The sequence below is a fragment of the Carassius gibelio genome, chromosome A2 (genome assembly GCF_023724105.1).
Source record: "Carassius gibelio isolate Cgi1373 ecotype wild population from Czech Republic chromosome A2, carGib1.2-hapl.c, whole genome shotgun sequence".
NCBI lineage: Eukaryota > Metazoa > Chordata > Actinopteri > Cypriniformes > Cyprinidae > Carassius > Carassius gibelio.
In genome coordinates this window covers 2,687,872-2,704,113 of record NC_068372.1, presented here as the reverse complement: position 1 = coordinate 2,704,113, position 16,242 = coordinate 2,687,872, and the positions used below count along the sequence as shown (strand labels likewise).

The following is a 16,242-nucleotide window of genomic DNA, read 5'->3' as shown; positions in this document are numbered from 1 at the left end:
CATGAATAATAGTTAAGCTTCAAATGGGCAACATCACGAATATGGAAACATTTGGATTTCTCCCTGAGTGAGAGAATGAGAAAGCCCAACCTTACCTTAATGTTTCGCTTTAAATTATTATATATATATTTTTTTTGTTTATAGCTAAGCCTATATTATTATATACTGCAATTATATTCATCCATTTGAATTATATACGTTTAATTCTTGTTTTGTTCTGATAAATTCGTTAAATTTAAATGATTTGTTGTAAAGTTAAGGGAACTAAAAATATCATGTTGGTACATTATAACATTATTAGGCCTGCCGTTATTATTTCTAAATGTAATAAAATGCAACTTATACATTACTTTTTTTTTCTCTCTGAAATTTAATAAATTTTTTTAGAGTGTTTAAAATAAAACCATGCAGCAAACAAAAATAGGTGATTAATCCATTAAAATGCAACTTATACATGACTTATATATTTTTTCCTCTCACAAACTTAATTTATTTTTTAGCATGTTTAAAAAAAAAATATTCAACAAATGAAAATAGGCAATTAATCCCTTAAAATTTGTAACTCCAAGTTAACAGTAATTATTATATACTTATTATTATATACTTATTATATACTTAGGAACAGAGCCTGGGACAAATCTAGGCTATCCAGTTTAATATTATTTAAAAAGAAAAAAATAATAATTTCATCTGAAAATTACTTTCTGCATCACATTCACTTCACGTGCTCTGGCGCAGATCCGCCACTCACGTTGCTCAGCTGTGGACGATTTAAAAATGTTTGATATAAAGGTTGCTGCCCCATTTTATACAGGAATTGTTCATTAAAAAAAAAAAAAAGAATTATATTTTTAGTTCTAATTATATTGTTAACACAAGTTCATTTAGGCTACATACACTGTGATATTTGATATTTTGATATTTAGTTTAATAGTATTTAAATGCTAAATTTAAAGTTTTAATTGCTTAAGTTATTTCTATGAATTAATAATATGTTATGTTTATTCTTGTAGAAAATAGGGGAAAAATAAGGGATGATCCAAATATTTGTTTTGCTTCACCTATTTATGTAGGCTACAATTATTTAATAAAATAAAATAAATAAATAATAATAAAATAATGTCATTAAAGAATTCCATCGGCCTGAGTAAATTTGACCATTGTAGAATTGTGTCTTTAAAGGTTATTGTTTTAAGAGGTGAAAATACTGTGAAATTACAAATGGCATGGGATTTTAGAGCATGACAACTGAAGGTCTATGCAACGTTAGCCAATAAAGCATTTTATTAAACAATGGAACTTAAAGTTGTGAACTCAAATATTATTTCAACCATAGCCTGTGAATAAATAAAATGCATACTTTTCATAATGTTTCATTATTCACAAAAGGCATAACGTTTCTGGTGTTTGGATTTGTACTTCAATATAATGAGCTCCAAGTTTAAGAATAGGTTAATAGATTAGGTTCTCTCTCTATTTAACAGCATTAGCTCAATGAAATACATTTTCCTTCAGGCAGACTGAATGTTTTCCTGCCTTGCTTAATGTTGGGCTCATGATCAATAAGTTGTATTTAGTAAAGTCCAACTCCAGACGTTGAAGCTGGTTCAGTTAGTGGAGTCCCGTGCACTGTTGAGGTGGAGCAGCTGATGGAGGATTCCGCTTGGTCTTACAGCCTTCCGCAAACACCCATGATCACAAATAACAATGAATTTCGTAAAATAATGATTAGTTATTTATTGTTTTCCGTCCCTGTACTCATGTACTGGATTTTAACGCAGCCAAATTCTCAATAAAACTGATTTTATTATTATATTTTAATGATTCTGTTGTCAGACAACAGAATGAATATGATAATGACTGAAGCGTGGTCCATTAAGACTACATAACCAGCTCTCAAAGATATTAATCTGCACTTAAATCCTATTCACGACATTGTCTAATGAAATCAAATACACATATGATTGAGACGATGGTTGAGCTGTGATTTCGGCTATACTTGCATGTAAAATAGAGTTAGAAGCAACATAATATATTTTTTTTACTGAAAGTGCTGATCCTCTCTTCGCTCGCTGAACAGAACAGAGAGAGAGGTGTGTGCGTGCACTGGGAAAGAGAGAGCTTGTGCGGCAGTACTGGAGAGTAAAGAGACCAAATAAGGTCTGTCAAAGAAAGTCGCTAGATTTGTTGCTAGTCGCTTTTTTGGGGAAAAAGTCACTAAGGGGGTCTGAAAAGTTGCTTAATCTAGAGACAAAGTCGCTAAGTTGGCAACACTGGATTTGTGTCATGTGCAGGTGTGATGGATCGCGTACAAACCAATAGGGTGTCGGAATGGTATATGTTTATACTTCTCATCCAACCACAATCAAATTCACTACATCCAGATGGCACGATTTATCTGAATAGGTTTTTTTTTTTCTTTTTTTTTTTTACTGATGACAAGCCAGAATGAAAACAAGCCGAAATGAAATAGCAGTAACGAACCTATTTTTAAAATGTAAGGAGTAGAAAGTACAGATTATTGCGTGAAAATGTAAAAATAAAAATAATTACTCCAATAAAGTATAGATACCCCAAATTTCTACTTAAGTAAGGTAACAAAGTATTTGTACTTCATTATTTGACACCTCTGGAATATCAAAATCTACTGCATCCAGCAGGACCTTTTCTTATTTAGTGACCATACTCTGGAACAACTAGCCTAGTGTTGTTCGGGAGGCAGACACATTCTGTCAGTTTACTTCTAGACCCATCTCTTTAACCTGGCATATACATAATACACTATAACATTTCTATAATTCAAAATTTAGGCTGCATTAATTAGGTCTACCAGTACAGGGAACACTTCCCATAATACCCGATGTACGACATTGTAAGAAGAATGGCATCTATGCTAATATTAGTCTCCTTCATTATTATTCTGAGGTCACCGTTGCCATACGGATCCAATCTTTATCCAGATCAGATGGTCATCTTAGCCACCCAGATGTATGCTTCCTTTGTATGCTGGTGTAACAATATGAAAAAGACAACATATACTTTGCTCTCTATTTAATTTACGATGAGTAATTCACCAGAATGGTTTTGTCCCCAAATCCTCATTCCAGGTTTGTTTTTACATGGATGATTTAAAATGTAATTGTCTCCCCTTTTTACTTTTAATCCCTATTTAACAGTGTTTACTGGTATGTTTATAAAACAGTAAAATATATTCTTTGTTGTCTTCCCAAATAACAGAAATTACTTTGAAATATTATCACTGTTCCACATAATGAACCTTAAGGCAACGTAAATGCAAAAACATTATATAGACATACAAAATCAAAAGTTTGGAAACATTATGGTTTTAAATGTTTATCCAAAATACAGTATAAAAATACAGTAAAAACAGTAATACTGTGAAATATTATTACTATTTAAAACTTTGAATTTTAAAATGTAATTTATTCCTGAGATTGTTTGAATGTATTCCTTTCAGCATCATTACTCCAGTCTTTAGTGTCACATAATCTTTCAAAGATCATTCTAATATGCTGTTTACATCAGGGGTCGGCAACCTTTTCGTTTTTTTTTTTTTTTTTTTTTTGGTTAAACTGTGCCAACACCCCCTCCCCAATTTTTTATGCATTCTGTATTTATATGGTACATACACATTTTTAAATGATATGATAAAAAAATCTATATGCCTCTTTGATTTTCATGCTAATATTTTCTGATGATTTTCCCATATATTGTTTTTTAAACTTTTCAAAAGTTTCTTTAATAACAGATATACAGTATGACCGTACTGAACATTTACATCTCTCTCTCTCTCTTTCAAAATGGCCAAATTTGATTAAAAAAAATAAAAAATAGAGTAGCTTGCATCACTGGGTATAGCTGTCAGTCATTTAAAATTTCTATTGTAAAAAGTATCATTAAAAGTTTACTATATTAAATGATTTGCAGCTTCATCTTACCTTGCTCTCTTTAATGTTACACTGACACCTCGCACTCTGCCTCTGTGAACACTTCCCATAATACCCGATGTACGACATTGTAAGAAGAATGGCATCTATGCTAATATTAGTCTCCTTCATTATTATTCTGAGGTCACCGTTGCCATACGGATCCAATCTTTATCCAGATCAGATGGTCATCTTAGCCACCCAGATGTATGCTTCCTTTGTATGCTGGTGTAACAATATGAAAAAGACAACATATACTTTGCTCTCTATTTAATTTACGATGAGTAATTCACCAGAATGGTTTTGTCCCCAAATCCTCATTCCAGGTTTGTTTTTACATGGATGATTTAAAATGTAATTGTCTCCCCTTTTTACTTTTAATCCCTATTTAACAGTGTTTACTGGTATGTTTATAAAACAGTAAAATATATTCTTTGTTGTCTTCCCAAATAACAGAAATTACTTTGAAATATTATCACTGTTCCACATAATGAACCTTAAGGCAACGTAAATGCAAAAACATTATATAGACATACAAAATCAAAAGTTTGGAAACATTATGGTTTTAAATGTTTATCCAAAATACAGTATAAAAATACAGTAAAAACAGTAATACTGTGAAATATTATTACTATTTAAAACTTTGAATTTTAAAATGTAATTTATTCCTGAGATTGTTTGAATGTATTCCTTTCAGCATCATTACTCCAGTCTTTAGTGTCACATAATCTTTCAAAGATCATTCTAATATGCTGTTTACATCAGGGGTCGGCAACCTTTTCGTTTTTTTTTTTTTTTTTTTTTTGGTTAAACTGTGCCAACACCCCCTCCCCAATTTTTTATGCATTCTGTATTTATATGGTACATACACATTTTTAAATGATATGATAAAAAAATCTATATGCCTCTTTGATTTTCATGCTAATATTTTCTGATGATTTTCCCATATATTGTTTTTTAAACTTTTCAAAAGTTTCTTTAATAACAGATATACAGTATGACCGTACTGAACATTTACATCTCTCTCTCTCTCTTTCAAAATGGCCAAATTTGATTAAAAAAAAATAAAAAATAGAGTAGCTTGCATCACTGGGTATAGCTGTCAGTCATTTAAAATTTCTATTGTAAAAAGTATCATTAAAAGTTTACTATATTAAATGATTTGCAGCTTCATCTTACCTTGCTCTCTTTAATGTTACACTGACACCTCGCACTCTGCCTCTGTGAACAGTAATCCCCACCTAATTTGATTTGATTGTCCATCTCTGTAATTTTTTTTTTAAATTGACGAGTGCTGTTAGACCACTGATGCTTTGATCTGAATTGTCTAGTATGTGCAGCAGTCTCGTGTGCATTTGAAGACTAAGGGGCCGTTCACATATCACGCCGAAAAACGCGTGGAAAACGCTAGGCGCGCCGCTTTCTCCTCCTTTCCAAAGCGCTTGGTCAGTTGCGCCCCTGAGGCGTCTGCATTTACTAAGCAACCATGACGTGCTTTCTCTATGAAGACGCGGAAATTTCAGCAAAGGATAAATGGATTTGCAGCTCTAAAAATCGCTTGCAGTAGCTCTGCTACTAAATTTATTTAAAAATGGCAATCCATATACAACTATGATCACCTGTTCCTTCATCTTGGCTGAGCTTTCAACGTTGTTACGGGAAAGGATGAAGCTGATTGGTTAGTTCTTGTCACATGACCTGCGGTGCGCTTGCGGCATTCTGGTGTGCGTCGCGCAAAAAAGGTACCCTATTGCTCGCCTGTCAGCAAGTATCCCTCTGTATGCCACTGCATTGTTAAGTTGCCAACCCCTGGTATACAATAAAGATTAATCCTTATTATAGTTACAAAAGCTATTCAGTCAAGAACAGTGAGTGATTTGCTTGTCTTTTGTTGTTTGATTAACATTAAAAACACAGACAGAAGGTTAATAATAATAAATAAATAAAAAAATATATATATATATATATCCTGCTGTCACTTTAATTTTTAGTGATTATTTGATTAACATTAAAAACACAGACAGAAGGTTAATAATAATAATAATAATAATAATATATATATATATATTAGGGGTGTAACGATACGCGTATTCTTATTGAACCGTTCAGGAACAAGGCTTTCGGTTCGGTACGCGGTACGCATTATGTATACCGAACGGTTTGTTGGACTAATTAATTATATTAAAAAAAAAAGAGAGAAATATAATGATATGCGTTCAACAAGGTAGCCCAATAACCCAAACGACGTAACAGGCAACGCCCCTGACACTCCCGAAGAAGAAAAAAACACCAACTTATAGTTATATGTTTATGTTAGGCTACTCAGTCAGGCGCTCGCTCATTCAGCACGCGCTGAAGGCTCGTTGCAAAATGGCCAATGCGTTTAACAGACCAGAAATAGAAGATCCTCCAATAACCAACAGGTCTGGTGTTTGGGTGCACTTTGGATTCCCTTTAAGCTATAATGGTGATGGCAAGAGAGTGGTGGATAAAAAAACAACGGTATGTCGCATCTGCTACACCAGCGGGAATACAAAAAAACAAAACAAAAAAAAAACACACCAGCGGGATTACTTGAAACATGTTAACTCATTTCCGCCGACATCACCTTATTGTGTCAGTATCTGGGAAAAGACGAAAAAAAGGAGAAACATACACGCAACAAACTATCCCCGCAGCATTTAGACACCGGTACACCATTATAGCTTACAGGGAATCCAAAGTGCACCCAAACACCAGACCTGTTGGTTATTGGAGGATCTTCTATTTCTGGTCTGTTAAATGCATTAGACATTTTGCAACGAGCCTTCAGCGCGTGCTGAGTGAGCGAGCGCTTTAGGGGCCATTCACATATTGCACCTAAAAACGAGTGGAAAACGCTAGGCGCGTCTTTCTCCTCCTTTCCAAAGCGCTTGGGCAGAAGCGCTCATTAGGCGTCGGTCTTTGCTAAGCAACAATGACGTGCTCTCTCCATGAGACACGGAAATTTCAGCAAAGGATAAATGGATTTGCAGCTCTAAAAATCGCTTGCAGTAACTCTGCTACTAAATTTATTTCAAAATTGCAATCCATATACAACTATGATCAGCTGTTCCTTCATCTTGGCTGAGCTTTCAACGTTGTTACGGGAAAGGATGAAGCTGATTGGTTAGTTCTTGTCACATGACCCGAAGTGCGCTTGCGGCATTCTGAAAAGTTGAGATGTTTTTACATTTTGCTGTATCTAAAATGTACCAATCCGAACCGTGACATGAGTGTATCGTATTGAACCGAACCGTGAATTTTGTGAACCGTTACACCCCTTATATAAATATATATCCTGCTGTCACTTAAATTTTTATTGAATTTGACCTTTCAAGCATGACTTGAAAACTAATTCAACGTTTGTGTACATTCTGAGATGTGGGTTTGAGCACTTCAGATCTTTTTACTAGTGGTGCAACAGATCACAAAACTCACAGTTCGGATCATATTACGGATTTTAAGTCACGGATCAGATCGTTTTTCAGATCAGCAAAAAAAATTATCAAATTTACTGAAAGATTATTTTAAGTACTTCTATACCAAAGCAAAAACAACTAATCTTAAGTAATAAAGTTAGTAATAAAACAAGAACAATTAGACAAATTACAAGCACTGATGAATACAAGAAAGTTACAAATAAAGTTGTGTTATTTGATTAGCAGACGGAGTGGAGTGTAGGGGTGTGGTTTTTTGTCTGGAGCGAGGAGCTTTTTTTTTTTAAAGGTTTTTACTCACTCCAAGAGCACTCCCCCACCACTCCATCACGAGTTCAGTTCATCCCAACGACCTGTAATTTAACTGCATATTTAGCAAGAAAGTCACATGTTAAACATATTTAGCTAGCTTGATACAGATGGATCACTCAAATCAGAAAGTACGTGAAGCTATGATGACGGCAATGGATATATATATATATATAGTTCTCAAGGAATTTGTTCCTTCGAGATAGAGATAGAGATAGCTGAAAGCTTCATTTAAATAAGTACAACACTTATTCTCATGCAATCGCTCTCACAATAATGCATTCATATGCATTCATACAAATTTAGCCTTATACAGTGCAAATTCATCTGTATCCGATTTTGAATGAGCAGAAATCTGTAAGAAAAGCATCTGTCCGTAGGTAAAATAACTGACAAAAAAGTAGTCTAGGCCTACTGTTATTTTCATCTCATACACTTGCACCATAAAAAGCAGCAATTACAGGTCCTCTCCAAACAATTAGCATATTGTGATAAAAGTTCATTATTTTCCATAATGTAATGATAAAAATTAAACTTTCATATATTTTAGATTCATTGCACACCAACTGAAATATTTCAGGTCTTTTATTGTTTAAATACTGATGATTTTGGCATACAGCTCATGAAAACCCAAAATTCCTATGTCAAAAAATTATCATATCATGAAAAGGTTCTCCAAACGAGCTATTAACCTAATCATCTGAATCAACTAATTAACTCTAAACACCTGCAAAAGATTCCTGAGGCTTTTAAAAACTCCCAGCCTGGTTCATTTCTCAAAACCGCAATCATGGGTAAGACTGCCGACCTGACTCCTGTCCAGAAGGCCATCATTGACACCCTCAAGCGAGAGGGTAAGACACAGAAAGAAATTTCTGAACGAATAGGCTGTTCCCAGAGTGCTGTATCAAGGCACCTCAGTGGGAAGTCTGTGGGAAGGAAAAAGTGTGGCAAAAAACGCTGCACAACGAGAAGACCAGACCCTGGGGAAGATTGTGGAGAAGGACCGATTCCAGACCTTGGGGGACCTGCGGAAGCAGTGGACTGAGTCTGGAGTAGAAACATCCAGAGCCACCGTGCACAGGCGTGTGCAGATAATGGGCTACAGAGAAGCAGCACTGGACTGTTGCTCAGTGGTCCAAAGTACTTTTTTCAGATGAAAGCAAATTTTGCATGTCACTCGGAAATCAAGGTGCCAGAGTCTGGAGGAAGACTGGGGAGAAGGAAATGCCAAAAGGCCAAAAAGTCCAGTGTCAAGTACCCACAGTCAGTGATGGTCTGGGGTGCCATGTCAGCTGCTGGTGTTGGTCCACTGTGTTTTATCAAAGGCAGGGTCAATGCAGCTAGCTATCAGGAGATTTTGGAGCACTTCATGCTTCCATCTGCTGAAAAGCTTTATGGAGATGAAGATTTCGTTTTTCAGGACGACCTGGCACCTGCTTACAGTGCCAAAACCACTGGTAAATGGTTTACTGACCATGGTATTACTGTGCTCAATTGGCCTGCCAACTCTCCCGACCTGAACCCCATAGAGAATCTGTGGGATATTGTGAAGAGAAAGTTGAGAGATGCAAGACCTAACACTCTGGATGAGCTTAAGGCCGCTATTGAAGCATCCTGGGTCTCCATAACACATCAGCAGTGCCACAGGCTGATTGCCTCCATGCCATGCCGCCGGGTTTTCATGAGCTGTATGCCAAAATCATCAGTATTGAAACAAAAAAAGACCTGAAATATTTCAGTTGGTGTGCAATGAATCTAAAATATATGTGTCACGGTTCGCAGGTTTGCTTGCTCATTTTGTGTGTACTGCACTGATCTGATTGCCTATCAGCGCCAGCTGCGCTGACGAGCAATCAGATCAGTCGCAGGTGTGTCTCGTTTACTAGTCCTATATGTAGGGCTGTGTCAGTCAGGTTCAGTGTCAGATCGTTTGGGTTGCTGTCTGTGTTCTGATCTCTGTTCTGTGCAGTTCTGGTCACGCTCTTGGATTGCTCGGAGATCCAGCTTATATGTCTGCTTGATCTGTGGTCTGCTTATGTTTGAGGATCGTCTCAGCACATCACATTTCTGGTCTGCCCTGCTTGGAGTCTACACTACAGCTGTTGTGTTCCCTAGGACCTGCTTGGTGCCCGTTGTCTGCAAGCAATTCTGTTTGGTCTACTGACTGTTGAAATAAACCTTATTTCTACTCGCTACTGGATTCTGTCGAGTGATTCCTGACATAACGATCTGACCACGTTATGGATCCAGCGAGTGTAAACGAACTGAGAGAAGCCCTCCACAATAATAATGCACGATTTGATCGACAAGACGAACAGATCATGGCTTCTGGTCGAGCAATACAGGCCTTGGTGGGACAAGTATCGGAGTTAACCAAGCAGTTACAACATCTTAGAGTCGAGCCTGCCCACGTGCCCACTGCGCCCATTCCACCACCCGCTGTTCCCCCCACGGATCATCGCACCTACAATACGGAGCCCCGTCTGCCTCCTCCTGCTGCCTATGCTGGTGAGCCACATCTATGTCGATCATTTTTGACAAAATGCTCTTTGTTTTTTTCTCTTCAGAGCTCATCATTTCCCACTGAGGAATCTAAAGTGGCTTTTGTCATTACCCTTCTATCTGGAAGAGCGGCGCTATGGGGAACCACTCTTTGGGAACAGGGACATGACTGTTTAGTCTTTCCAGACTTTCAGCACTGAGCTCAAGAAAGTTTTTGATCGGGCAGTTGCAGGCAGGGAAGCAGCCCGAGTGTTGGCGGATTTACGTCAGGACCACAGATCGGTTACTGACTATTCCATTGAATTCCGGACACTAGCTGCAGAGTGTAAGTGGAACAGCGAGGCGCAGTGGGACATGTTTTTGCATGGGTTGGCCGACCGCATCCAAAATGAGATATACACCCTGGAGCTACCTGCAACTTTGGATGGGTTGATTGATCTAGCTATCCGAGTAGACACAAGGTTACAACGTCGAAGTCTTCTGGTGCAGCGAGGTCGAGTTCCAGATATGGAGGTCCATCTGGTCTTTCCTTCAGGTGATGTGGTTGGTGACTCGTTCAATCCGGAACCCATGCAGGTGGGCAGAGCTCGTCTCTCCAGGGAGGAGAAGGAGCGCAGAAGAGCGCAAGGACTGTGCCTATACTGTGGAGCCGTGGGTCACTTTGCGTCTAAGTGCCCGGTAAAAGCCAACACCCGTCAGTAGAACGGAGGTTACTGACGGGTGGCATATCCTGGGATGAATCCTCTCGTGAAGCGACACTCCTTCCAGTAAGACTGCAGTGGGGCTCCTCTTATCATCGATGTGAGGCTCTGGTGGACTCCGGGGCTGAGGGGAGTTTTATGGACCATGACCTGGCACTTCGTCTGGGAGTACCTATAATTCCCGTCACTCACCCCATCTCAGTTAATGCCCTGGGTGGACAACTCCTGTCATCGGTCACCCACTCCACCGGACCGGTGAGTCTGATCACGTCGGGTAACCACGTTGAGGAGATTCACTTTCTCCTTATTGACTCCGCATTGGCTCCTGTGGTGTTAGGACACCCTTGGCTCACACTGCACAACCCTCACATAAATTGGCGTCAGAACTCTGTCATGTCTTGGAGTGATAACTGTCATGCATCTTGTTTGGTGTCTGCGTGTTCTTCTGTGTCTTGTTCTGTGTTGCAGGATGAGCGGGTGGATCTGTCTAACGTGCCCGGGGAGTACCTCGACCTGAAGGAGGTGTTCAGTAAGTCCCGAGCTGCTTCTCTTCCTCCGCACCGTCCTTATGACTGTGCTATAGACTTATTGCCAGGTACGTCTCCGCCTAAGGGCAGATTATACTCTCTTTCCACTCCGGAGAGGGAGGCCATGGAGAAATATATTTCTGATTCTCTGGCAGCCAAACTCATCCGTCCTTCCTCTTCTCCTGCAGGGGCGGGATTCTTCTTTGTGGGCAAGAAGGACGGTTCCCTGCGTCCTTGTATTGATTACCGAGGGTTGAACAGCATCACGGTAAAGAATACTTATCCTTTGCCGCTGATGTCTTCAGCTTTCGAGAGGCTGCAGGGTGCTTCTTGGTTCACCAAGTTAGATCTACGTAACGCCTATCATTTGGTCCGCATCAGGAAGGGGGATGAGTGGAAAACCGCATTTAATACCCCCAGGGGGCACTTTGAATACTTGGTTATGCCTTTCGGTCTTTCCAACTCCCCCGCGGTTTTCCAGGCACTCGTTAACGATGTGCTGAGAGACATGGTTGATCAGTTCATATATGTTTACCTGGATGACATATTGATATTTTCTTCGTCTCTCCAGGAACACGTTCAGCACGTCAGACGAGTGCTTCAGAGGCTGTTGGAGAATGGACTTTTTGTCAAGGCGGAGAAATGCGCTTTTCATGCACAGTCTGTTCCTTTTTTAGGATATATCGTGTCGTCTGAGGGGGTGCGCATGGATCCCGACAAGATTCAGGCAGTGGTTAATTGGCCAACTCCAGATTCCCGCAAGGCCCTGCAGAGGTTTCTGGGCTTTGCCAATTTTTACCGGCGTTTTATTCGCAACTATAGCCAACTAGCCGCGCCTCTGACAGCCTTGACCTCCACCATGACGACTTTCAGGTGGTCTAGTGCAGCTGATGTTGCATTCTCTAAACTCAAGAACTGCTTTGTTTCAGCCCCCATTCTCGTTGCTCCTGATCCCTCTCATCAGTTTGTGGTGGAGGTCGATGCGTCAGAGGTGGGGGTAGGTGCGGTTCTCTCCCAGCGCTCCTCTATGGACGGCAAGGTTCATCCGTGCGCTTATTATTCTCATCGTTTGTCTTCCGCTGAACGTAATTACGACATTGGTAATAGAGAGTTGTTGGCAGTCAAGTTAGCCTTGGAGGAATGGCGTCATTGGTTGGAGGGTTCGGGGGTACCTTTCATTGTTTGGACCGACCACAAGAACCTTGAATACATCAGATCCGCCAAACGACTTAACTCTAGGCAGGCTCGGTGGGCACTTTTTTTCGGTCGGTTCGATTTTTCCATTTCCTATCGTCCAGGTTCCAAGAACATCAAACCTGATGCTTTGTCCCGTATTTTTGACCAATCTGAACGCCCGGTTTCTCCCGAGTCCATCGTTCCACATAATTGTGTGGTTTCAATGTTGACCTGGGAGATCGAGTCGAAGGTCCGCATGGCCTTAGATGGGGTAGTGCCTCCGCCCGGATGTCCACCGGGTCGTTTATTTGTGCCAGAGAAATTGAGGTCCAACGTCATTCGGTGGGGTCATTGTTCCAAGCTGGCGTGTCATCCAGGAGTAAATCGCACCATTTTTCTCATTAAGCAACGGTTCTGGTGGCAAACTATGGCTCGTGACACTCGTCGTTTTGTATTGGCCTGCTCGGTCTGTGCTAGTTGTAAGTCTTCCACTCGCCCTCCTGCTGGGCTCCTTCAACCGTTGTCAGTTCCTTCGAGACCCTGGTCACATATTGCGCTAGATTTCGTTACAGGTCTCCCTGCCTCACAGGGTAACACAGTGGTTTTAACTGTGGTGGACAGGTTCTCGAAGGCTGCGCATTTTATCCCTCTGCCCAAATTACCATCAGCCAGAGAGACAGCAGTTGCTGTCATAGACCACGTGTTTCGTATCCATGGCCTCCCGACAGACGTGGTCTCTGACAGGGGTCCCCAGTTTATATCCAAATTTTGGAGAGAGTTTTGTCGGTTGCTGGGGGCGAATGTCAGTCTTTCTTCTGGGTTTCATCCCCAGAGCAATGGTCAGACGGAGCGGGCTAACCAAGATTTGGAACGAGGGTTACGATGTTTAGCGTCACAGAATCCGTCCTCTTGGAGTCAGCATATCTCATGGGTTGAGTATGCGCATAACTCATTACCAGTGTCGTCCACGGGCCTTTCTCCGTTTGAGTGTAGTTTAGGGTACCAGCCACCAATTTTTCCTAGTCTGGCATCTGAAGTCGCGGTCCCCTCTGCTCACGAATTCGTCCAGGGGTGCAGAGACATCTGGAGAACGGCCAGGGAGACCCTTCTCCAGGTGGGTTTGCGCACTAAGGTCCAGGCCGATCGCCACCGGTCGAAACCTCCCGTCTACGTCGCTGGTCAAAAAGTGTGGCTTTCATCTGCTGATATTCCTCTCCGCTCCGTTTGTAGAAAATTAGCTCCTAAATTCATCGGCCCGTTTACCATCACCAAAATTCTTAGTCCGGTGACGGTCCGCCTCAAACTCCCTCCGGCATACCGGAGGATTCACCCCGCCTTCCACGTATCTAAAATCAAGCCCGTTTTTCGTTCAACTATAAATCCGCCTGTCCCGGTTCCCCCACCGCCGCGAATCGTAGATGGGGAACCAGCCTATTCGGTTAATCGTATCCTGGATTCAAGGCGGAGGGGACGTGGATTCCAGTACTTGGTGGACTGGGAGGGTTACGGTCCGGAGGAGAGGAGTTGGGTACTTGCCCGGGACATATTGGATCATTCCCTTATTGATGCTTACAATCGCCAGGTAGGACCCTCTGAGAGCGTCAGGTGACGCTCCTAGGGGGTGGGGTAATGTCACGGTTCGCAGGTTTGCTTGCTCATTTTGTGTGTACTGCACTGATCTGATTGCCTATCAGCGCCAGCTGCGCTGACGAGCAATCAGATCAGTCGCAGGTGTGTCTCGTTTACTAGTCCTATATGTAGGGCTGTGTCAGTCAGGTTCAGTGTCAGATCGTTTGGGTTGCTGTCTGTGTTCTGATCTCTGTTCTGTGCAGTTCTGGTCACGCTCTTGGATTGCTCGGAGATCCAGCTTATATGTCTGCTTGATCTGTGGTCTGCTTATGTTTGAGGATCGTCTCAGCACATCACATTTCTGGTCTGCCCTGCTTGGAGTCTACACTACAGCTGTTGTGTTCCCTAGGACCTGCTTGGTGCCCGTTGTCTGCAAGCAATTCTGTTTGGTCTACTGACTGTTGAAATAAACCTTATTACTACTCGCTACTGGATTCTGTCGAGTGATTCCTGACAATATGAAAGTTTAATTTTTATCATTACATTATGGAAAATAATGAACTTTTATCACAATATGCAAATTTTTTGAGAAGGACCTGTATAGCATACCTTTTAAGGATGACAACCATGTCATGAGGTAGGAAAAAACACTATTGTTCCAAAAGGTCACTTTAAAACCCTCCTGTTATTTTATTTATATGAACATATAAACAGAACTGTGCTACTTTAAACATACTGAAATACTTTAGACACGGACCGAAGCGGAGCAGTGTTTCTGATCAGTGGAGCAAGCAGTGAAGCAAGAGCAGGAAATGGTAAACCCGGAGCCGAGTAATTATGAAATGCTCAGACCGAGGATAAATTTTTGACGCTCTACTATGCTCACATAATCTGATTCTGACACACATTTTTTTCTTTCAGCTGTTCACTGAAGACATTACCGGCTATATAAAATATACTTCTGGCGTGCCGCTACAATGGCGTCGTGATGTGTGCAAACTTAGCTGTTTTTCGTGTTATTTTGTGATACTCATGTTACTTATACATATTTTTGCTCAGACAGTACAGACTCTCATTCAGTATGATCGACAAACACTACTGGATATCCGATCTAATTTAAATTTAGGTTCAGAAACAACTCCGCCTCGGAACTCCAGCTTCAGCGTCTACACACGCCCAACTGTTGCCGGCCTGCATCCTAAGACACTGTTGGAAAAGGAGGTAAGACAAACAAGCTGGAATTTTATGCAGATCACAAAAAATGAGTTTTAATCCTCCTCTCTACTATATTGTTAGCCAACATACAGTCTCTGGATAACAAACTTGACGAACTTAATGTGAGAATCACATACCAATTTGCCTCATTCTGGCTTTCTGTGAGACGTGGTTACACTCAGAAGTACAAGATACAGCCATTACACCACCAGGATTCTCTGTTTTTCGCCATGACAGATCGCTAAACTCCGGTAAGAACATAGGTGGAGGCATGTGCTTTATGATTAACACTCGCTGAGGCAATGATGTTACAGTTTTTCCACACACTGCTCCCCTGAGATCGAACTGCTCTCCATTAAAGTACGTCCCTTCTACCTCCTGTGGGAGTTAAATTCAATCATTCTCACAGTTGTTTACATCCCGCCTCACATGGACAAAACTAAAGCGTTGGACGAACTGTAAAGCACCATAAATGGATTAGAAATTGTTCATCCTAAAACTGCTTTCATCGTTGTTGGGGATTTTAACTGGGTGAATATGAGGAAAGTTCTTCCCAAATTCTACCAGCACATAAATTTCCTCACACAAGCTGACCAGACATTAGATCACTGCTATTCAACACTAAAGGACAGTTACAAACCCCTCCCCTGACCAGCATTTGGCAAAGGTGGTGACATTAGCATACTGCTGTTACCAGCTTACAGACAACACCTCAAACAGTAAAAAATCGGTTTCTAAAACGGTTCACAAATGGAGTGAAGATGCCATCTCCACAATGCAGGTTTACTTTGAATCCACAAACTGGCAGATGTTTCCAGATGCAGCAGGAGACAAC

General features: G+C 40.7%; 2 protein-coding genes across 4 annotated transcripts in view; one reads left to right on the top strand and one right to left on the bottom strand.

Moving 5' to 3' along the window:
* mier1b (mesoderm induction early response 1b, transcriptional regulator) overlaps positions 1-16,242 on the bottom strand; it is a 136,666-nt gene that overhangs the window by 7,811 nt on the left and 112,613 nt on the right. The gene's annotated exons all lie outside the window — the stretch shown is intronic.
* LOC128021605 (uncharacterized) overlaps positions 1-16,242 on the top strand; it is a 232,326-nt gene that overhangs the window by 157,050 nt on the left and 59,034 nt on the right. The gene's annotated exons all lie outside the window — the stretch shown is intronic.